At 43.1% G+C, this 23,296-nt stretch overlaps 1 protein-coding gene and 1 non-coding gene across 3 annotated transcripts in view; one reads left to right on the forward strand and one right to left on the reverse strand.

The window, feature by feature from the left end:
- The first annotated feature begins 4,233 nt into the window (after positions 1-4,233).
- The window catches only part of RFFL (ring finger and FYVE like domain containing E3 ubiquitin protein ligase), a 67,461-nt gene continuing 48,398 nt past the window's right edge, over positions 4,234-23,296 (forward strand). Inside the window, exon 1 of one of the 2 annotated variants that reach the window (XM_059908790.1) lies at positions 4,234-4,427. The gene's annotated coding sequence lies outside the window, so the exon portion shown is untranslated. Of the gene's footprint in view, positions 4,428-4,550; positions 4,641-23,296 lie in introns of those variants that run through there. The other variant, XM_059908792.1, reaches the window with a different exon arrangement.
- On the reverse strand, positions 17,808-17,880 carry TRNAG-ACC (transfer RNA glycine (anticodon ACC)). Its single transcript has one exon. It is a non-coding gene; the product is annotated as a tRNA-Gly (tRNA).

The raw sequence follows: 23,296 nt of genomic DNA on the forward strand, positions 1-23,296 counted from the left end.
CAGCGTCTGTGTGTCCCTGAGACGTGAGCCAGCAGGAGGTAAGGGATTTATTTTATTTTATTTTTTGGCACGGCATGTGGCATCTTAGTTCCCCGACCAGGGATCAAACCCGTATTCCCCTGCAGTGGAAGTGCGGAGTCTTAACCACTGGACCACGGGGGACATCCCAGGAGGTAAGGGATTTAGGTGCACATCCTAACTAGGTTTTACTGTGCTCTGGCATGGAGTTGCACTGGGGAGAGTTGCTGGGGATGGGCATTGGAGAAGGCTCTGTGATGCTTGGAGCTTAAATTAGAGCTAGGTAGATTATTCATCCAAGCTTACCCTCAAAAAGATGTTTCATGTTTTCCTGTCTTATTTCACTGGCTAGACTAACTTCCGGTGCTAAGTTGAATAGAAACAACAATAGCCATCCTCCTTGTCTTGTTCCTGATTTTAGTGAGCTGTTTCCAGTATTTTATCATTAAGTAAAATGCTGTAGGTTCCCCGTAGTTACCTTTTATGAAGGTAAGGACCTCAGTGTGTTTCCTATCTATCCTGGAGAGGGAGGCCAGGTACTGGCCATTCCATTTGACATGTGTAGAATTCTCTTTCCCAGCCAGTGGAAGGTCCATGCCTCCCAGAGCTGTACAAGTGCACTTCAGCTGCTGCACAAGCTTGAATCCATGAGTAGGCTTTGAATCCTAGCTCTTTGCTGCCTCTTTAGTTTCTGGCTGTAATAGTCTCAATATAAGCCTGGGTTTTGCCAGAAGACAATGGGTGTATGCTGAAAAGTATACAAAGTCAAGGAGCAAGATTTTCATCTCATCTAACTTGGTCTTAGCTCTGACACTGTATGTCATTGGATGAATTAGCTTTTTTAAGCCTTAGTTTCAGCCACTGGGAAATGGGGAAAATAATACCTATTGCATAGAATTGCTTTAGGGTCATATAGCTTATGTAAAACACCAAATACTTCCCCAGGCATATATTGGGTTGGCCAAAAAGTTCTTTTGGGTTTTTCCATACTATCTTGCGGAATAGCATCCAATATTAATACTAGGCACTCTATTTCACATCATTGAAAAGCTTATTAGGATGCCTTGGAGAAACTAGTGACAGCGTCCTGTTCAGGCAAGGCTGGCTTCAAGTGTGACCAGTCCAGTTGCCCAGAGCCTCGTGCTTAGTTTAATGCTCTCCGGTTGCCATCCTGAAATTCTTAACACTTTGAACAAGGGTCCCACATTTGCACTGTGCCCTGAAAACTTTGTAGCCAGTCCTGTCTCCAGGTATGAGTCGAACTCTTGTACCGGAGACACCCTACCACTGATTTCTTAGGGAATAATTCCCTCAGAGAATAACCTCTGATAGAAAAATTGGGGTTAACATCCTGTGTCTGTTTATCACTTCCTGTTCCGTTCTGGGATAACCTACACAACCTCTCTCAGAAAGGAATACTTTATATTTTGCAAAATTTATTAGGTCCGGAGAATTTAAGAGCTGGTGAAGTAGAATGATGATTTGGGATTTTGGAATCGGGAAAATCTAGGTTCAAAACCCTGCTGGGTCCTTTCTGGTTGAATTACTTGGACAAGGTAATGTCTTTGTCTTGTTGGTAAAATGTATGTTGCAGGGGAATTACATTTTCCTTATTGGTAAAATATATGCCTCAGGGGAATTAAACAGATAATTTATGTAAAGTGCCTTTCACAGAGTCTGACACATAGTAGATGCTCAGTCACCATTAATTTTTCATGCTCTTGACAAAAGTAACAAAAATCAGGGCTCTAGGACTTACAAGCCATGCTGCTACTAGTAAAAGAAATAATATGATTTATTTTTTCACTGCTGTTTGGAGAAAGGCATGCGCTTCATAAATATGTATTGGAAAGTACTTAGCAAATGAGTAGAAATAATAAAAATACATCAAGGTAAACAGCTCCTATAAATATGTCACTTGGTAGACAAACTAGTGTTTTATTAGTACTAAATACTATTGCTTGCTGAAAAGGATTTCAGATTACTTGCACAATGGGTACATTATTGAGTGCCTCTGCGGAAGGGCACGATAAAGATGAAAAATAGTGATGGTGATAATACTAAAGGTGGAGAAAGGAGGAGTGTGGGTAAATGCAGCTCTGAGCCCTCCTCGCTTTAGCGACATGCACATTATTTAGCAGCGTTCTAATGATTTAGCTGTAATATGGACCAGAGGGCCCAGAAAAAAATCCACAAGGATATCATGAATTCTGACACCAATTATTAGACGAATCAGTGGCTTAAGTGCACTCCCTTTCGGAACTGAGCACTCAGCTTAAAAACTAAGCTTACAAAAAGACATCTCTGGGCCTTACCCCATCCCTTGCTCTGGACCTATTAACTTTCTATGATAATAATTAACATCAAGAGAAGGAGAGACTGGGTGGGGAATGATGTGCCTTAATCACAGGTCACAAAGACCTTTCAGAAATAAGATGAACAAGGTCCTGAGATCTCAAGAGAAAAGGAGTCAGAGAGGGGAAAAGAAGAGATAATAAATGCCTTCGTGGGGGAAAATAAACCCCTGGAGAGAAGCAGAGAGGACAGGGCATTGCATCAAGGAAAGTTACCAAAGTAGCCTGATAGGAAAAAGATGGGCACAGTTAATTCAGGTACAGGAGGCATCTAGCAGGTCAGTCCTTTCATGCATTCCTGGTGGTGGAAAGACCTAGTTTAAAGTTTGTTTTTTTTAAAAATTTATTTATTTATTTTATTTTATTTTTGGCTGTGTTGGGTCTTCGTTTCTGTGCGAGGGCTTTCTCTAGTTGCGGCGAGCGGGGGCCACTCTTCATCGCGGTGCGCGGGCCTCTCACTATCGCGGCCTCTCTCGTTGCGGAGCACAGGCTCCAGACACGCAGGCTCAGTAGTTGTGGCTCACGGGCCCAATTGCTCCGCGGCATGTGGGATCTTCCCAGATCAGGGCTCGAACCCGTGTCCCCTGCATTGGCAGGCAGATTCTCAACCATTGCGCCACCAGGGAAGCCCCAAGACCTAGTTTAAAATTCCGGTTCGGCCTTTTCCTAACTGTGGCTCTGGGTAAATTTCTGAATAGGCAGCTCTTCATCAATAACGTGGGAATAATAGTACTCAGTTTGCTGGGTTGTGAAGACTAGAAATAATACTTGTTAAGTGACGAAGTCTGCATGTATAAATGATATTTTTACTTCACTTTTCCTTGTGATATTCCTTATATTAAAATACAAATTGCTTGAGCAACTCTGGGAGGTCTCAATAGGAACCTAAGGCATAAGAAAATTAGGTGTCACTAGACGCCATCAGAAGAAGGATTTGAATTTACTATTTTCGTGACTAAGCATTTTCTTAGTCCACGCTGGCTAATGATCCCCCATGCAACCCTAGTGCTTTATAATTTACTAAGCACTTCTATACGTATTAGCTTATTTAATCCTCATACCAACCTGCCTCACACCAACCATACCAATTTCTTCAGGGATGAGGAAACCGGAGTTCAGAAATGTTAATTACCTGCTGAAAGGTACACAGCTAGCTGATGAATGGCTGGGTGGGCTCCTCCACACAGCCATCTTCATTCTACCAGGGCCTTCCTCTTAGCAGTTTCCTCACTTTCTTAAGGTGAAACTAGCTAACTCTGGGGGCTTAGACTGGGAAATGCTGGAGAGAGAGGTGCCATTGAGTGAATGGGACAAACGTGGGTTTTGATGTCCTCCAGATCTGGCTTCTAATACTTTCCAACTATGGGACCTTGAATAAGCTAGTGAACTCTAGTGGGCCTGGGCTTCTTTCATGGTAATTTTGGGGACCATCACCTGCTGATAGCCATTGTTGTGAGGAACAATGGAATATGAAAGTGAGGCAACTTTGAAACTTTTATTTTGAAACGAGTTCTGAGATGTTATGGGACTCGCTCAGTGTCACCAATCTGCACCACGGATCTGGACCCTTCAGCTCCTCGTGCAGAGTTCGGTAACCAAGGCAACGAGGAGCAGCGGACGCCCTCACACCGGGGTACCGACGCCTAGCCCGGTCTCAGGCTCGGCGGGCTCCGCCTCCCGCGGCCTGGGCTCCGCCAGGGGGCGCGCGCGGTGGCCGCGCTCTAGCCCGCCGCGCGGCTCGCCCGTCTCTATGGTGGCTCGGGAGCGGCAGGAGCGGAGGCGCGCTCCCGAGGGGGGCGGGGCCGCGCTGGGAGCGGGGCCGCGCGAGGGGCGGGAGCGACCGGGCCGGGAGGCCGGGGATGGGTGGGTGGGGGGGGGGCCAACTTCCTGGGGCCGGCTGTGAGGATGTCGCGACCGTCCCCGGGTGCCCCTCAGCCCCGGAGACGCCGCCGCGGCTCAGCCCGCAGCCCCCCTGCCTGAACCGTCCGCGGCCCGGATCCGGCCCCTCCCCACCCCTCCCTTCCCAGGTGCGGGCCGGGCAGGCGGCCGCGGCAGGTGAGGAGGCGGCGGCGGCGGCGCTGGGTTCCGCAGGGCGCCGGGCCTGGGGTGGGGTCCCGGGGGAGCCCGGAGTCGGAGGCGCTGCTCGGCCTCGGGTCTCGCCACGCTGTGGTCCGGGGGCGCCTCCTCGGTGCGGGGCGCGGCCTGAGACTCTCCCTGCCGACAGGGGATGGGGGACGCCCTGCCTCGCTGGAAGTCTGCGCATCCAAGGTAGCCCGCACCTGTCCCATTAAAAGTCCCCTCAAAGGAAGCATTTCACCTGTGGGGGCAGTAACGGGAGACGTGTGTTCTCAAATATTTCCAAACGCCCTACAGATCGGCACGTTCAGTTGGCTCGTGGGGGAAAGATGCCGCTTTACAGCATAGGAAACCGAGTCAGGTTCGCGGCGGCCTGCGTCTGCATTTTAAGGAACTAGCCTGACCCAGCTTCCTAGTGCAGGAGCCCTGCGGGCGTGTTGGAGGAAGGTGGAGGCTGGAGTTTGGAGGCTCGATGGAGAAGTTTGGGGATGTGGTTCTCCTCCCCCCCCCCCCCGCCGCCCCGCCCAGGGTCCACTGTTCTCTCTTTTGGGAGTTGTCCTCTGTTCATTTGAGGTGATGTGTGTGAGGTCGCCAGTGGCTAAGACGGAGAGGGACATGGGGCCTCTGTGCAGCTGGCTGCCCATGAAACATTTGACCAGGCTTGGGGAAGTATGCTAGACCTGGGGAACCAGAGCGTCGCAGACATCTGCTCAGAGCTTGATTTCAGGCTGGCAGAAGATAGAAACAGCAGCATATTTTCTCCTTTTTTGTTGGTCTGTCATTTGTTCTAGGAGAAAAAGCTGCTTGTGTAATCAAGGAAGAGTGTACCTTGCTCCTCCCAGTCTACCCCAGGGAAGAATTATTGTTAGCTTGGAAATAGGGCTTTACCCACAACTGCCACTTTGCACCCTGGCTAAAGGCCACTGTTAACGTAATGAACAACATCCCCAGGTGCATGTGGCCTTCTAAGAAAGTAAGTTCCTTGCCCATCCCTGTTACAGGTGGTTTGGAGGACAGAGACTTCCTGTCACCTCTGTTGGTGCAACTGTTTGGGGAGCAGTTGTGGTTTTCCCGGTGACAGTTCAACTTACTGAAGTGTGGCCAAGGCTGTCACTTATTGGAACCTTTTTCTAGGAATGGGAGTAGGCAGGGGACATGGTGCTGGGCTGAGTTTGTGTACAGAATTCTAGGGTTGGGAGCTAGTTCACGGGATTTCAGGTTTGACAACGTCTTTATCGTTTTTTCCTGATTGCATTCTTTTTCACGTTCAAGGAAATAGATGATGGAAAGCATTTCTGAAACGTCCTGGCATATTTCCTAATAATTCTGGACTTCAGAGTACAAGTCATAAACTACAGTTTATTTAGAAGTGTTATTTTCTTAGGTTTGAAAATTGTATATGACAGTTGCAGCTTGATGTGGCAGGGCTAACTAATAACTTGATTGTGCATGAAGCAAATTTCCATGTAATCTAGGACACACACACATTTTAATGTCTATTTAGTTTGGAAGATCAGCCCACTAAAAACTTTCATATTGATCAGGAAGACAGCTGTTATCCCAACTGTGTACATTGGGATCGGGGATTGTAAATCTTCTAAATTGACTTAATTTAACCAGTTGCTAAAATAACCTGCAGAAAAAGAGAGCTGTTCTCAAAGAGGTTAGAAATTAATTTGTTTTCAAAACTTTCTCACGGCCAAGCCAGTTGATAATAACTCTGCTTAGCACAGTCTAATAGGAATGCCTCTTTAAGGCCTCTTAAAATAGCAGTGGGAAAAGCATTTTCAGTAACCAGCATTTAAAAAGACAAAACAAAAGGCAACAATAACAAAAAAGGGCACAGTTTCTTCCCTAATTACATGTCCATTGTGATGTTTAATACAGTCACACCCATCTGTAAGAGTGTTGTGCCTAGAACTTTCTGAAAACACCTACATAAACCTAAGGAGTGTTAACGGGACTAATTCCACCTTAATTTTTTATTCTTAAAATAGTTTTTTATTCTTTACTACTGCTGTTGTTTTAAAGGTAGATTAGAGACTTTTATATTAAACTTGTACTAGCTATAGTGTTTATGTTTTGGGAGGAAAGATTTAACGTCTGCACCTTGAATCTCATAACCCCTGCAATACAGAGCTGAGTTATAATGTAGAGTTTAATGAGAATGCATAGTTTAAATTGCTGTTGCTGAAGTCTCACGGGGCGAGCTGCCTCATCATTACTGTTTGGTAATGTTACTGGTTATTATTTTTGTTTGGTTCCTGTTTATTGGTAGTAGTGACTTGTGTTTATGTAAGAAAGATTCTGGCTATTTGAAGGGCAGTCTTTTCATATCCAAACACACAAATTCCCATTGCTTCAATAGGGAGGTGGTGCGGTCATTTCTTGTTTTGTGACTATATTATTTGGAGTTTTAAAATCCTAAAACTAGTTGGGCTCTTAATAGGATATCCTGTTATATCTCACATGAAAGCCATCCTAGATAGGTAGGAATCATCGGCCTTATGTGTTGAAAGACCTCAGCTCTCCCAGTTTCCAGGATTTATCAGTTGCCATGGTCAGGACAGTGGTTTTATCTAATCCTATGATGCCATTCTTAGCTTAAACCCATTATCCTCATTTATCTTTGTTAAGACTGTCATGAAGTTTCTCTGCTTTCTGTAGTTCAGGTTGAATATTCCACATTTTTGATGCATTTGGGCCTGTTAACGTTCTGAATTGGAGCAGTTAAGAGAATCTGCCTGTCTTTAAACATTTTCCTTTTTCGAGGCAAGCATAAAGTCTGAGTTTCCTCTGGGGGAAACTAGCTCTTTAAAAATCTGATAGGAAAACAAAAGCTGGTTTTTCCAGCTTTTTACCAGTATGAAGTCTTCCTAACCTTTCCTTCCTTTCTGGTTTTGCCAGTACAGTGATTAGTGACTAGTAGTGAATGATGGACCAGAGGCATTGGGAGATCCTGAAGTCTCCTGAATCATAAAAAGAAGGTCACATTGTATTCAGTGCAGCTTTAGTCTTTTTAGTGAGTTTTACTGCAAGGAGTTCTCCAAAGCCAGCCACTCCTTAAAAGATTCGGTACCTAGCAGTTTCCAACTGAGTCACTGAGGGGCTCTTTAAAAATACAGATTTCCCAGTTCCACCTCCTGGAGATTTTTTTTTTTTTTTTTTTGAGTGGATAAGTGATGACTGAGAATCCACATTTTATTTTATTTTAATTAATTAATTTATTTTTGGCTGCATTGGGTCTTCATTGCTGCGTGCGGGCTTTCTCTAGTTGCGGAGAGCAGGGGCTACTCTTCGTTGCGGTGCGTGGGCTTCTCATTGCGGTGGCTTCTCTTGTTGCCGAGCACGGGCTCTAGGCGTGCGGGCGCAGTAGTTGTGGCTTGCGGGCTGTAGAGCGCAGGCTCAGTAGTTGTGGCGCATGGGCTTAGTTGCTCCATGGCATGTGGTATCTTCCCGGACCAGGGATCGAACCCACGTCCCCTGCATCGGCAGGCGGATTCTTAACCACTTGGCCACCAGGGAAGTGCCGAGAATCTACATTTTAAAAACCACTCTGGGCATCTGCTTCCAAAAAGCTCCCCAAGTGATTCTGATCTGCAGCTGGGTTTAGGAGCCACTGTTGCATTGCTTTGAAATTCTTTATAAATTGGTAGTCCCTTTAAAAGCATCATTATGTTATTCAGGATGTTTGATTTGCTAGAATAGCCCATTTCCTAGTCATGACAGATAACAAAGAGCTTTTATAACTTTTATGTAAATTACTTTACTGAGAGGCCCCCTCTGCTGTATTATCTGTCAGGAGTCATGAGGGAGGGTTGGCGAAAGTAGCTTCCTTTATTTCCTGAGTGGACAAATGAATGATAATGTGGAAACCACTGGAGGTCTGAATGGGTAGTCAAGTCTAGTTCTGATCAGTGTTGGATAGGAGAGCTGCCTGGGAATTCTCTGTATGTAGGATTTTAAAATAAAGCCAACTTGCCAGATGTTTCATTTCTACATAGCTGAAACGCTTATTGGAAATAATGGATGCTTAATAGGCAATAAAATTTAGTTGCAGGTCTTTTGCTGAGTTCATGGATGGAAGAAAAATTGCTGAAATACAGAACCCTCTGACTTAAAGCAGAATCAGGGCATTAAATATGTTAGTTAAGGATTTAAACTTGGGAAAAGTGTAACAATTTAGGAAATAGACAAACCTGTTTTGAGTCCCAGCTCCTCCACCTCCTGGCTGTGCTACTTTAGACAGGTTACTTAACCTCTGTGGGCTTCATTTTCTTCATCTGCAAGATGAAAATCATACCTGGTAGCATTGTTCTGTGGACGAAAAGAGAGGAAATCTCTTCTTTGTACATTGTACGGAACTCAGTGAATGTTCTCTTCTCCCACTTTCTCATAGGATTTTTATTCCGTAGGCTTAAGATGTCTTTTGAAATCTGGCCTTCTCTCTATCTCTTTCCAGGAATATCTACTCGGTCAGCTCTTTTAGAAAATGTATGAAAGAGTGAGGACTGAAGTTAAGAACTAGAGAATATGGGAAAGAGGAATGAGTCATAGACACTTGAAAAAAATTTTTTTAGAACAAGTGGAGTGTAGGCATATATCCAGAATTACTGTCTGCGGGAATGATGACATTATCCAAATTCTGCCTCAAGTATCTGGGCGGTAGTCTGGGAGCTCAGCTCAGGCTACCGGGCTTGGAGGGTGGCCCCACTAAGTAGCACCTGACGGCCCTTTCTTTCCTCATCTTCCTTTCCCCCCTCTCGGGCTCTTTTGTTTCTCTCTCCCTCTCTCCTCCCTTTCCCTCTTTTAAACTGCCCTTCCTCTCGACTTGCCAATCATGGCCATAGTAATCACAGACCAGGCCCCTGGAACTCGAGGCTAAAAGAGGTTGCTGGTTGCTAACACCTGTCTCCCAGCTAAATGAATAGGCTCTTTTGTGGGCAGGATGCTAAAAAAGCTGATTAGTACAATACTGGCTTAAAGGACCTATTAATGATCCAACATATGTAAATCATGGAGTGATTTAAAACCATTTTAGAGATTTGTTTCTTATACTCTACGTTAATTTTTTACATTGAATTAGGATGTTGGCTGAATTTTTCCATGTCAACCATGAATCTGTTTATTGCCCAAACGGACTAATTTTTGTCGTATTGATTTGGAATCATTTATATTCTAAAGAAGTTTCTACCCTTAAGGGCCTTTGTATTCTGCAAATGTCTAACTAGTGTGTAATACAATTAAAGTTTTGTTCACTGTGCTGCTGACATAATTAGTTTAATTTCTGCTCCTTATATATTTCTCTTGGAAGCTGGGAAATTAAAATACTAGATTTTGCACAAAACTGCTTTTTTGAGGGGGTGATTTTACTGTCAGTTGAACAGACTTAGGCCCGAGGGTACATTTTTTAACGTCTTACTTAACTTTCCTGTAATAGTCTCTTTCTCTCTATAGAATTAATGTATAATTGGCTATTTAAGCATTCAGAAGAGACAATGTTTGGCCTTTACCCCGTGATTATATTTTTTCCTATATGTCTTTTGAGGAAATGTGTGTAACTTTTGGAAACTCCTAAGTATATTACCATTATGTGAACATGAGAACTTTTGCAAAGGCTAGAGAATGGAGTGGTTTTCTGAGATAAGCTGTATTATTTAATTCCCTCCCCAAATCACTGCTGTGTTCTTTTTTAGATCATAGTGCTTGCAGACCTTGATATGAAAGTGGAAAGGCTGTGATGCCTGGCAAATCCTCTTCACAATTTTTCTGTGATGCGTTTCACAGAAATGGCTCTAGTCATAAGGAACAGAAATCACTCTCAAGGAGACTTCACATTTAATTACTCTAATCCGCACTTAATTTCCTACAGGATTCTTGGAGAGATTCTCACCAGGCTGCTGATTTCCTGGAGTTACGACCTATGAAGGTTTTTTTTATCGCAGTTAAGCCTGCTAACCTTTTTTTTTTTTTTTTAAGGGAAGGTGACCTTGGTCTGGTAATTTCTCCATTGTCCTCTCCTGTAAAAAGATAAGCAAAACCTTCTGGCTCTCTCAGCAGCCTTTTTCAGCAGCTACCACCCATGTGCTGAATTTGAACTTTACACAATTTTTGTTGAGCTAGTGTCACTTGACTTTTGAAAGCTGCCCCCTCCAATGCTATAGGTTTAGCCGGCATCTCCTAGTTTAACATTCACATGCCTTTTCTAGAATTGCATATAATTATTATATGCATTTGTAATTATTATATGCAATTTTAATGTTTCATTATCTCTGGGTTGTGGAGTGGTCAGGTCTCCTAGGGACAGCCGATCCAATCAGACTACTTGGAGCCAGTCTGATTTGCTGAAACATTTTAACTGTCTTGATCCACTTTGAAGAAATGCTGCCTAGTCATCCTGAAATTTACAGGAAGTTAGGCCAACTGGAGGCTCTGCTGGCCTCTGAATGGTTAAATGTAATTCGTTAGTAATCAGCACCATTGTTTATTTGCAACTGCTGGGTTATGTTAAAAGACTTGGAAAAAAAGCTTTTCTTAAGTAAATGGAGCGGCCTCCTCTCCCACCCCGCCCCTTCTTGTTTTACCCTTTTCATTTACTTTGAAAAATCTTTCCACTCTTCGTTCTGATCACATGCATGGAATGTGATGGAATCAATATATTTTATGCTATAGGAAAGCTTGTTTTCCCTCCAGCAATTTCTGTGAATTCCCCCCACCCCCTTTCAACTTTCATAATGATTAAGATATCTGCTTGAGAAATAACCATGCCTCATCTTCTGTTGACTTACAACCTTTTCCAGGGTCTTGAGTCAGTGGGTCCATAGCCAATGAATTATACCCCCTCTTAACCATGCTCAATTATTATCTTCATGGTGTGGAAGAAGATCCACTAGAGCATGAGCCTTTATTCCCAAATCCTGGACAAAAGGAGCGTTCTGATTTGGGGAAAGAGGGTGGAGTGTTTTCCAGGACTTTAGAGGGAGTGGGTCAGCCGAAGTTCAGCCAGTTTGAGGAATCCTTAGTCAAGGATGGTTCTCAGGAAGAGGGCGGAATTGTCTTGGAATTGATTTTGCAGACCAGTAGCCATGGTTTGGGCAATTTGGATTTTATGGAGGTGAAGAGGAACAGTTCGGTGTTAAAGTTTTGTGCCAGGGTGTGGGGTGGGAAGGAATAGCTGCAGGGCCTAGGACTTGCCCAGTCCGCAGTGGAAAATTCTTAGGCCTTCCGGTCCTCTCACTTCTATCTACCTCTCTTTTTACCTTTTGGGCATGACTAGATTCAGGTGCCATTCTTGGTCATTTGTCATATGCTGATGGAAGTACCTGCATAGTCATTCTGTGTCAGAGCTGAAGTTTACCTTAGCCAGTGTTTGCTGCAGAGCTGGTGGGGGAAGGGGTCAAATGTTCCCAGAGAGCTTGACAGAGGGCACTCCACCTTCCCTACCACCCTCACCATATGGTTGGACCCAGCACTCCGGGTGATTCTGAGTCATCACCCCCACGCCCATTGTTCTAGTTCAGTGTTTCCCAACTGTTTGGGCTGTTGACATATTTGCAGACCGGCTGCTTGAGGAATAGTGACAGTGAACCAGCCAATTAATGGGGGACATAAATATGATAGTTTTGCAGCTTCACCTCCAGATGATCTTCATCAGATTCGTAAATTTTATTTATTTGATTAAACTTTTTTATACAGCTTATCACCATGTCTCTTGTACTACCAAAACTAATATTAAAAGTGAAAATATGTTGACAGTTACATCTAATTTGGTTTTTGAGGTACTGGCTATCCACACCTGCACTGTTATTTGTGGAAACGCTCACAAATAGCCGCCTGAAATCTTTCTGCTCAGCTCATCTTTTCAGAAACAGCACAAACGTAAAAATAAGCCACTAGTTTTGTTTGGGAGGGACTGGTACAAAATTCAAGAGTTCTGAATATCGTGTCAAGAAAGCAGTTCTTGGACTTCCCCTGGTGGCGCAGTAGTTAAGAATCCGCCTGCCAATGCAGGGGACACGGGTTCAAGCCCTGGTCCAGGAAGATCCCACATGCCGCGGAGCAACAAAGCCCGTCACCACAACTACTGAGCCTGCGATCTAGAGCCCACGAGCCACAACTACTGAGCCTGTGTGCCACAACTACTGAAGCCCACGTGCCTAGAGCCGGTGCTCCGCAACAAGAGAAGCCACCGCAATGAGAAGCCTGCGCACTGCAACGAAGAGTAGCCCCCTCTGGCCGCAACTAGAGAAAGCCCATGCGCAGCAACAAAAACCCAATGCAGCCAAAAATAAATAAATAAATAAATTTAAAAAAAAAGCAGTTCTTGATGCCATAGCATGTAAATGTTTACACGCATTTTAATACACATTTGGTCTTCCCAACGAAACATCATTTTTTTATTTTTATTTTTTATTTTATTTATTTATTTTTTTTTTAATAAATTTATTTATTTATTTATTTATTTATTTATTTATAGCTGTGTTGGGTCTTCGTTTCTGTGAGAGGGCTTTCTCTAGTTGCGGCAAGCGGGGGCCACTCTTCATCGCGGTGCGCGGGCCTCTCACTATCGCGGCCTCTCTTGTTGCGGAGCACAGGCTCCAGACGCGCAGGCTCAGTAGTTGTGGCTCACGGGCCTAGTTGCTCCGCGGCATGTGGGATCTTCCCAGACCAGGGCTCGAACCTGTGTCCCCTGCATTGGCAGGCAGATTCTCAACCACTGCGCCACCAGGGAAGTCCCGAAACATCATTTTTTTTTAAATGGGGAAAAATTGAAATTTTTTGTTACATATTACTGATATTATAAAAGTGTATTAAAGTGTTTTCCGTAAGTTTTAATATACTGATTTAAAAATACTTTTTACCTAAAATAATTTCTTTATTGGGGTTTACACACAAATTGTGACCTTTTTTTTTTAATCCCTAGAGGCATTACTAAGATTATTGCAGTAGATCTCAAATTTTCATGTGTATCAGAGTCTCCCGGGTGCTTGTAAGAACTGCAGTTTCCTGGTTGCTAGCCCAGACCTATAGAATCTGGGTGTTTGGGAATGAAGCTGGGGATTCTAATGTAGCTTATCTGCAGACCACACTTGGAGAAAGTAATACTGTCAGAAGGAACCACACATTAAAAAAAAATGATAATGTTGAGAAATGCTGATGTTAGGGGGATGCTTTTATTCTGCAGAGGAGGAATTCAAGGCTCAGGGAAGTAAAAAGTCTCCAATTCACCCAGCGTCTCCAAGTTAGTTGGATCTTGAAGACCAGCAGTGAGGTCTTTTGAGTCTAATTGGGTACTCTTTCCATGAGGTTACACCGTGGTGTACCTCCTTATTGGTTTCTTTAATTGCCCTCAAATCAGAAGCTGTAGGATAGGGCAAGGGTGCTTTGATTACTTCAGAACAATAAGTGACACAATTGGCATTCAACTGTGTGAAAAGTTAGTGCTTCTGAAACTGGTGAAGGACCAGCTTTGTAAAGTGCTTTTTCAGTCTGTTGCCAACTAATATTTTTGTAAAGTACAAGAAAAATGAATTACCAGGAAGTCATGCACTTGGATACACAGCAGTTCATACCTACTATGAATTGTTTTGTGTTTACCTTGACACGGATGTCCATGGAGGGTGTGCGTCTGCACACTGTGAATAGCTTTGTTCTATTATAGGTGGTTCTGAGGACGTCTTAGGAACTTGGTATCAGAGGTCCTTGATTTTCTTCCTTAGGCTACCTGTAATTGAGGCAACCAACTGAGAACTCCCTACCTGGAGAGAGAAGTTCTATCACTTGGTGATTTGCTAGATCAGAACCACGATTTTAATACTTGAGGATGAGGTGAGGATACTTGCCTTTAATATATTTAAGAATATATTGATAGACCTTGCATTTTGTGCCTGTATTAGGAGGGTATTTACCTCCTTTGACTAAATATTAGAAGGGAGTTTCCAACTTATTGGCCTGTAACTTTACTTACAGTTAATAAAGATGCTTAAAGGTGGGAGACAAAATAAAATTTGACGGTGTGCCGTTTCTTTGAGGCACTTCAGTGTGTTTGGTGTTTAGAAACCTTTTGTAAGTAGTCTAGGAACAAGCATTACTAGTTTGTGTGGCTATAATGTCAAAATGAGTGTTGATTTGGAGCAGGGGAAAAAAATCTCTCCATGCATGCGTTGTGTCCTGGTTTAATTGCTTGGTTGGATGAAATGTCAAACTTGATAGATTATTGGAGCTGTTATTTTTATTTTGGTGGTTAAACAATCATGAAACTGTTTGGATGTTTGTGGGGAACACTGCTCCCTGTGTCTGGACTTTGCTCTGGAGAAAGTTTCAATTGTTCAGAAGCAATACTAGTTAGAAAATGCAGCTTCTGTGGCTCCTAGCACAGCTGTCTAAACTATTAGCTGTATTGGGGCCTTTGGACAAGCATTGTTTAACACTTTTGGACACAATTTGTGTTTCTGATTCCAAAATGTCTGGTTGTTGCTGAATAGTTGGGAAACCTAGAAATGGGAGAGAGGTGTCTAGCTTAAGTCAAGCCTTTTTTCTTTAAGCATCTCTAGAACAAACTCCATCTTTCTAACTGGGGTGGGGAGGCTGTGTGATGAGGCTGGGCCTTGCTTTCCTAGTTACTGTTCAGTAGAATAGCATGTGTGCCAGCCTACAGAGAACTTTGGTCATTATAACCTTATGGTACTTCTCTTTATACCCTATTTTACCTGTATAAAAATTATCGGTAGCTATTGTGTGCTTTTTGTGTGCCAAGGACTTTGCTATATGAACTCATTTAACCCCTCCCAACAATTCTCCAAAGTGTAGGCACCAATATCTGTGTTCCGCAGATCAGGAAATGCGGCACAGAGAAGTTGAAAATGTGCCTAAGACCACACAGTGTTTGAACCCAAGTAGTCTGGCTGGAAAGGTCCGCTCCCAACCACCAGGCCCCAGCTGCCTCTCACTCCATCAGCTCATCTAATTATGATTACTTATCAGAATAAGTCTTCAGAAATAGGTTCTATTTCATAGAATGTGGGCTTAAAATTATCCTTTTATACATGGGCCTCCTTGTGTGGAAAGTGATTTTAGAATGTTATTAGCAGTATTTGTTATTCCTTTACTAGTTTTAATTCCATTAGCACTGAAGGATTTTTTTTTTTTGGTCTTTTTTTTTTTAATTTTTGGCTGCGTTGGGTCTTTCTTGCTGCGTGTGGGCTTTCTCTAGTTGTGGCCAGCGGGGGCTACTCTTCGTTGCGGTTCGCGGGCTTCTCATTGCGGTGGCTTCTCTTGTTGCAGAGCACAGGCTCTAGGTGCGTGGGCTCAGTAGTTGCAGCACACGGGCTTAGTTGCTTTGCAGCATATGGGATCTTCCCGGACCAGGGATGGAACCTGTGTCCCCTGCCTTGGCAGGTGGATTCTTAACCACTGCACCACCAGCGAAGTCCTGAGGATTGTTTTATAGTTTATTCTTTGTTCTAAAATTGTAATTGTATTTGATATATCAGCCAGTCACCCTCAAAAGCACATTTGGCTAAACAGCTGAAGCATTGGGTTAGAGGAGAATTTATTGGTGGGTTTTCTTTAAAAAAAAAATTTTTTTTTTTGCAGTGTCTTTCTGTTTTTCAATAGGCCTTCCCAATAAATTGACCCCTGTATAGGATACTGTAGATGTTGGTGGCGCAAGGGTCCTCGTGTTGTAAGTGATAGTGGAATAAACAGTGGTAGACCACTTTCAGTAAGAAGCCCGGATGAGTATAGAAACTAAAACTTTGTGCCTGAGACATGTGACCTGCTTTCAGTACATGTGAGCCCTGGCTGGGAGAATCACAGAGGAAGCATCATTTAAATTTTTTCCACTAACCTTTCCCTCACATTTGGAGACTGCTACTGAGACTTTTGTAGGAAAAACTGTTTGTAGTAGGAAGCCTGTCACATGTGAGGTGCCCCACCCCGGTAACCACGTCTTTCACAATTTATGTGTCTGATCGCTGCAGTTTTCAGATGCTTTTGATTTCAAGCGGGACACTTTGGGCTGAATGCTGAGCTTAAATTGCAGTGAGAGTTCACTCTGCATGGGTTACTTCCGCTGCCTCCTGGCTCATCGCTCATGGCCCTGGGGAAGCTCAGATAAAAACACCGGTAGAGATGGGGCACAGGTAATGCCTGAAATGTATTTTAGGTGGTTGAGCCAGCAACGGAGTCATGCTTAAACAATCTTTTTTTTTTTTTTTTCTGGCATAGTAGGGACGGCAGAATAATATGAAATGTGCTTTGCCTTACAAACAATTCACCTTCCTTAATTCTCCATAGTGGTTGGACAGTTGAATGAGTAATTGTAATTGCACATTGATTGTCACGTACATCCCTTTTCCCCCAACCAATCCTTGGCAACCAGTAATCTGTTCTCTATCTCTATAATTTTGTCCTTTTTGAAATGTTATGGAAATAGAATCATAACAACATGTGGCCTTCTGAGGTTGGCATTTTTCACTTAGCATGATGCCCTCCATCCAAGTTGTATTTAGTAATGTATTTAATAATGCTTTTTATTGCTAAATAGCATGAATAGTATGGATGGATGTATCACAGTTGTTTTTTTTAATTGAAGTATAGTTGATTTACAATGTTGTGTTAGTTCCTAGTGTACAGCAAAGTGATTCGTATGTATACTTTTTCATAGTCTTTTCCGTTATTGTTCATGAGAAGATATTGAATATAGTTTCTTTTTTAAAAAATTAATTAATTAATTTATTTTTGACTGCATTGGGTCTTCATTGCTGCGGGCAGGCTTTCTCTAGTTGCAGCGAGCGGGGGCTACTCTTCGTTGCGGTGCTCAGGCTTCTCATTGCAGTGGCTTCTCTTGTTGCAGAGCACGGGCTCTAGGTGCGCGGGCTTCAGTAGTTGTGACACGCAGGCTCAGTAGTTGTGGCTCGAGGACTCTAGAGCACAGGCTCAGTACTTGTGGTGCACACGCTTAGTTGCTCCACGGCCTGTGGGATCTTCCCGGACCAGGACTTGAACCTGTGTCCCTTGCATTGGCAGGCGGATTCTTAACCACTGCACCACCAGGGAAATCTTGAATATAGTTTCTTGTACTATACAGTAGGACCTGTTGTTTATCTGTTTTATATATTGTAGTTTGTATCTGCTAGTCCCAAACTCCTAATTTATCTCTCACCTATCGCCTTTCCCCTTTGGTAACTATAAGTTTGTTTTCTATGCCTTGGATGTATCACAGGTTTTTTAAAATTTAATTAATTAATTAGGTTGTGCTGGGTCTTCGTTGCGGTAGGCAGGCTCCTTAGTTGCAGCTCACGGGCTCCTTAGTTGTGGCATGTGAACTCTTAGTTGTGGCATGCATGTGGGATCTAGTTTCCTGACCAGGGATCGAACCCAGGCCCCCTGCATTGGTAGTGCAGAGTCTTAACCACTGTGCCACCAGGAAAGTCCCTGTATCACAGTTTTTTAACCATTTACCTATTGTAGGGCATTTTGGTTGTTTCCAGTTTGGGGCTGTTACAGATAAAGCCATTATGAACATTTATGTACAGGTATTTGTGTAGATACAAGTTTTAATTTCTCTGGGTTAAATGCCCAGGAATGCAATTGCTCAGTCTTACAGTAAGTGTATCTTTGGTCTCTTAAAGAAGCTACCAAACTATTTTCCTAAGCCCTGTACCATTTTACAGTCTGATCCACCAGCAGTGTATGAGATCCAGTTTCTCTGCATCCTCATCAGCATTTCATATTGTCCCCCTTTTTTAACTTTTCTAATAAGTAGCATATCTGTTTTTTAAGTTCGTCAGACTATTTGTAAAACTGACTTGACAAAGAGCAAAGATTTTTGAGTCGTGGTTAGCCCTTCATGTGGCTCTTTCTCTATACAGTGTTCAGTGGTCTGTTGACCTGCTTTTTAATCCCCTGCCCTGGTGTCCCTGAGAGGAGAAGACTAACCGGGACTAACCTGGGGGAAGTGAGGACATGAGCACGAGACTCAGTCTCCCCCTAACCTGGCAGGACATAGCACAGTACTGCTTCTGGCTCAGAATGACGACAAATGAACCAACAATGCTGTCCCAACACTATGAATTCTGGTTGATTCTTATGTTTGCCTCAGTGAATATAGCCTTAAATATGCTGAAAATTTGGCTCAGAATGGCCCTAAGAACTTGTTCAAATTGTTCTGTTTCATTTTCTTCGTCAAGTGATCTTAGGTACTTTATTTCTGGTAATGTTAATTAGCTTATACTCCTCATTTAAATACTAAAATAGCACAAAAGTATATGTATAAAGCAGAAAGTAAACCTCCACCCGTACCAAAAGTAACACTGTTAAGTGGTTCTAGACTTTCTGACTATATGTTTTGTATCTCTCTCTCTGTATATATACATATGTATGTATACTGTGTGTGCTGTGTGTGTGTGTGTGTGTGTGTGTGTGTGTGTTCTCCACCTGCTGTTCTGTACTGCTTTTTTTTTTTTTTAATGGATAATATATTGTGGACATTTTCCCCTGTGATTCTTTTTTAAGTGTTTAATGCCTGTGACAAAACTTTGGGTTCTATTGTAAAAGGGATGAGAGAGATACCATTGAAAGACCCAAACAATATGTACTTTATTCCTTGTTACATGGGTTTGGGTTGAAATAAGGTTATGGTTTTATTTGTAGGTAAATCCTTAGAATTCTGGGTGTTGGCATCTCTCTGTCCACTCTATTATGAATAATGCAAGTCTAACTTTTTGATGTGATCTCTTGCAGAACCGTGAGGGAAGCAAGAACTGTGAGCACGGTAGTCCTTAGAGAATGTATAGTCCTGTGGGTATTTGTCTACTCATTGGCTGCTTAGTCAGATGGAGTGTTTTCTTAAGTGCTCCTGAAATGCACAGCGCAGTTTTTATTTTGAAATCTCTCCTTCTGTCTTCTCTGCCTCTTCCTTTACTTTGATTACCTTGATGGGACATTCGAGCTGTGCAGTCTTATTACCCTTTTATTTCCATAGCCTACAAAAGCCAGTTTGAAGATTAACTGTAGGTGAACAGGTAATTTATCTGCATGGCTAGAAATCACCCATCAAGATGAAACGCATGTCAACAAAGACCCCCTAGACTTGGGGACCTGAAGGAAGGTAACTTAATCTTGTGGCATTTGGAAACCAGGGTGAAAATTTAGGAAGTTTGACTTATTGGAGGCAGAGCATGAGTATGAGGGTGGAGAGACAGAGAAAGAGAAGGGGGCGGGGAGGGGGGAGGGAGAGAGAGAGAATGTGTGTGTATATTTGGGGAAGAGAAAAATCCAGAGCTCTAGAGTAAATAAGAATTATGAATTAAGGTAATCTTCAAAGTTGAATTACAGAATCTTTGTTCTGAGAGGGTGGCTACTGGGGAATAGAACATGAGCTTACCAATTACTTCATTATGAAGCTCTTGGAGTTGTTTAGGTGATGGAGTTTGATGACAAGGGCCTTTTCCCTGCCCTTCTTCTGTATTAGCAGCACAGGGGAAAAAATGAAGACATAGCTTTGTATAGAAAATTACACCCGTCGAATGGTTCCAAGATTTCCGTTACCAGGTTTCTAAAGTGAACTGCCCAAGATAGCAGTTTAGTCACGTCGCTGACTTCCTTTTTACCAATCTTGTCATCAGGTCATCAGGCTGTGTCCTGTCAGCTTTGGAGTCTTCCTTTTCCTTCAAAGTGGGCTTGCTACTTTTTCAGTTCCTGACATTTACTAATCTAGTATTTCATTGTGCCTGAGGTAGGCAGTTGCTGTACCCTTGATGTTGGCTACCTTTCTTCTTTTTTTTTTGTTTTTGTTTTTGTTTTTAATTAATTTTACTTTTTATTTTTTGGCTGCTTTGGGTCTTTGTTGCTGCGCGTGGGCTTTCTCTACTTGCGGCAAGTGGGGGCTACTCTTCGTTGCAGTACGCGGGCTTCTCACTGCGATGGCTTCTCTTGTTGCGGAGCACGCGCTCTAGGCACGCGGGCTTCAGCAGTTGTGGCTCACGGGCTCAGTAGTTGTGGCTCGCGGGCTCTAGAGTGCAGGCTCAGTAGTTGTGGCGCATGGGCTTAGTTGCTCCGCGGCATGTGGGATCTTCCTGGACCAGGGTTCAAACCCTTGTCTCCTGCATTGGCAGGCGGATTCTTAACCATCTGCGCCACCAGGGAAGTCCGATATTGGATACCCTTTAGCACTATGAAGTATTATGCCACAGTGGATAATAAAGTGCCCAAATTACATTATAGAACAGATTCTGGTAACTGCAGCCCCGGGGACCGGCGTGGCTGGCGTGCCCTCCTGCAGCTCGGGGGTGGTTTTGCCACAAAGTGCTGTGAAGCAGGTTGAGCCTCATTCAGTGCCGGTTCCTATATCTGAACACTAAAGTGGCTCGTTAAAGATTAAAGGGACTGCCCGGTTCTTCTGGCCCCAAGACGGAATGATCCCCGCCATGGCGACAGCCGCTGTCTCCCAGGAGAGGCCATCTTATCCAGCAGGGCTGTGCTTCCAAATGTTACAGTAAGCCTGCGGTGGACGATGCTGGGGTGATAAGTTGCCATTTAGGTGCTCTCGACACATGAGCTATATAGCATCCCATGGTTTGAATGTCTGGGCAAAGCTGCCTCATCAGGAAGTCAGAAGCCTCCACTTGCAAGCCGTGCCTTTGGGGAGGTTTTTCTCCTTTGTTCTATTTGACTGTTCTGTTGAGTCAAATGAACTTTAATTTTCACAGTCATAAAAATTCCATTAAGCCCCTTGTACTGCATCCCAGGTGTGAAAATGTCTCAGTCTAACAGGACTGTGGGTGACAGCGAAAATCCTTAAGATAAGTAGTTAGGATAATTGCCTCTGGAGGCTTGAAGAAAATAATGGTCCAGTCAACAAAATAAATACAGTTCAATTGTTATGTTCTTGATGGTTCTTGTGGGTGAGGGGACTAATGTCTAAGACCTGCTCTGTGAGACTACTGTTCAGTTTGGTGGTCTTTGGGGGAAAAAAAACCCCAGCTTTTCATTTTGGACTTCCCTGATGGCGCAGTGGTTAAGAATCCACCTACCAATGCAGGGGACACGGGTTTGATCCCTGGTCTGGGAAGCTCCCACATGCCACGGAGCAACTAAGCCCGCGCCACAACTACTGAGCCTGCCCTCTAGGGCCTGCGAGCCACAACTACTGAGCCCATGCGCTACAACTACTGAAGCCCGCGTGCCTAGAGCCCGTGCTCTGCAACAAGAGAAGCCACCGCAGTGAGAAGCCCGCGCACCACAACGAAGAGTAGCCCCCACTCGACGCAACTAGAGAAACTCCGCGTGCAGCAACGAAGACCCAACGCAGCCAAAAAACAAACAAACAAACAAAAACTTCATTTTACAGTGCCTAGGGAACAGAGCTATGACCTGTCTCCCAAAACACGATCCAAGGCCTCTCTGTGTCAGAATCACTTGGGAGAGGGAGATGCTTATTAAAAATTCCAATTCTAGGGGCTCCTTCCACTTCTGCTAATTCAGAGTGTCTTAGAGACTGGGTTGGGAAGTGATCCTTTTCAATAAGCACCACTGTTGATTCTTAAGTACCTCTAGAGTTGATTCTCGAGTATCCTAAAGTTTACTTCATTTTTCATGCCTAATTTCTGTGATTTATTAGATGATAGCTAGTTGGTTGACATTCATTGTCTTTTTTGAAGAGTAGGTACTCTAGTTTAAAAAAAAAAAAAAAGGTTATAAGATCCCTGAACATCCAAGATTAGAATTTAGCAGTGTCTCTAATTATCAACAAAGTGAGAAAGCCACTGGTTCTTGGAAATTTGGGTTTATCAATTCACTGTCTTCTCAATCAGAAAAAGGACTTGGGGGGAAAGAAAAAGGATATGGACATAAGTAAGATTAATTTTGTTAAGAGGAAATGTACAGTATTATTTAAGATGCTAGGAATGGGGAAGCAGGTAAAAGGAGGCTGTTGAGAGGAAAGAGTGAGAAGGGGAAAAGATTAAAGTAGGTATAAACAGTAGAACATTTAAAACTTTAACTGAATTTTAAATTACTAAGTAATATTTGAATATATGCTTGTTGTAAAATGTATTCAAATACTGGTAAAGCTAAAATACCTCCTTGATCTGCTCCCATTGCACTTCCCTCCCATATCTCTTTCTATGTATTTGGTAATTTTCTATGGATTTGGAAGACTACAGAATCCTAAGAAATGACTATTTTAATTTCTTTTGACACCTGCTTGTTGTTTAAAATGTTAAGAAGTATCAGAAAACGAACCAAATGTAGGCTATAAACGGCATTACATATTTCTGTTGAAGTAAAACAGTGGGTATGGTGTTTGCAAGGTGTGTGTGTATATATACATACATACATACTCGTACACAAAAGCCTACATGCACACATACCCGTGTTAAATATCGCTTGTGACCACACATAAAAAGTAAGTCTGTATAGCTTTGGGTGTGAATTAACTTTGTCTGAGTTTTAAAATAATATATTAAAAATATATATATATATATATTGAAGGAACTTAAGCACAAAGCCACAATTATTTTGTTTATTTCTCATACAGTCTCATATTCTTGGAGTTTTCACATAACCTTATAAAAGCTCAAGTGCCTGAAGCCATTAGGTCAAGTTTAGCATCTTTTTAGAGCTCTACATGTGTAATCCTCAGCCTTTCCCGGCTAAAAGAAGGAACTCAGGTGGAGTATGGTTATATTCGGGGGAAACTGATGGAAACTGTACAGAAGCCCACAGAGGGAAGCGATAATCTGAGACAGCCGCCCTCACCTGCTGAGTGGTGCTTATCTCAGCAGAATTAGGAAGTTCTGATGCTTCTGTTGCTCTTCGCATCATTTACATTTACTTCCTGGGCA

This window comes from Balaenoptera ricei, chromosome 20 (assembly GCF_028023285.1).
Source record: "Balaenoptera ricei isolate mBalRic1 chromosome 20, mBalRic1.hap2, whole genome shotgun sequence".
Lineage (NCBI taxonomy): Eukaryota > Metazoa > Chordata > Mammalia > Artiodactyla > Balaenopteridae > Balaenoptera > Balaenoptera ricei.